This window comes from Bison bison, unplaced genomic scaffold, assembly GCF_000754665.1.
Source record: "Bison bison bison isolate TAMUID 2011002044 unplaced genomic scaffold, Bison_UMD1.0 scf7180017864378, whole genome shotgun sequence".
Classification (NCBI taxonomy): domain Eukaryota; kingdom Metazoa; phylum Chordata; class Mammalia; order Artiodactyla; family Bovidae; genus Bison; species Bison bison.
Window position 1 is genome coordinate 349,014 of NW_011494950.1, and position 1,059 is coordinate 350,072.

Sequence of the window (1,059 nt, forward strand, 5' to 3'; positions counted from 1 at the left end):
TTCTTGAGCCACGGACAATCAGGCCATTAGACAAGCTCCACTTTTGGTGCCTACTGTGTCGAGGTTAACGAATACCAGTTAGATCCTAGAATGGAAGGAGAAGATCCATGTTTCAAGATGCTGTTGGTCTTATTCTTATATTTTTGTTTTAGTTTTGTGATTAATAATTTCAGTTCACAGTCACCTGTGACTCCTAAGAGGAAAAGACAGTTGCATAAAGGCAAAAATTATTCCTGAAAAAATAGTTTGAATTTTCCATGTACCACACATACCTTCTCTCACATGCCCCTTTAGCTTTTCCTAGGCACATCCCTAGACCTAAACTTTCCTCACATTTTGGTAACCAGGTAGATTTTAAATTAATTATTTTTATTTGAGTTTTCTGTTGACCCCTCTATGAAAACTTACCTAACTCTTGTTTCTGTTGTTGTTTAGGTGCTAAGTCATATCCTACTCTTTGTGACCCCATGGACTGTAGCCCACTAGGCTCCTCTGTCCATGAGATTTCCTAGGCAAGAATACTGGAGTGGGTTTACATTTCCTTCTCCAGGCAATCATCTCGACCCAGGGATGGAAACTGTGTCTCCTGCATTGGCAGGCAGATTCCTTAAAAAATGTTCTTTATTGGGTTTTCTTTGGATTTGTTGTTCAAGCCCTAGTAGCAGTGGACAATACTTGTCCATTTGAATTTAGGTGATAATGGAGGAGAAACCATATCAGCAGGAAGGCGCAAAGATGCCCTCTGTGTGTCTGTCTCTAGAGGTGAAAGATGAACACTTCTCAGCAACTACTCAGCAAAATATGTATTTTCGTGTTTAAATCTGCCTTTTAGGGGAAAATGTGTTTTGTGAAGCACTTGTAAGATACTTTTTTGAAATTTTAAGACTTTTTTTTTTGCTTTGCCCAATTTTTTTTTTTTTTAATTGGAGGCTAATTACTTTAAAATATTGTATTGGTTTTGCCATACATCAACATGAATCCGCCATGGGTATACACGTGTTCCCCATCCTGAACCCCCCTTCCACCTCCCTCCCCATACCATCCCTCTGGGTCATCCCA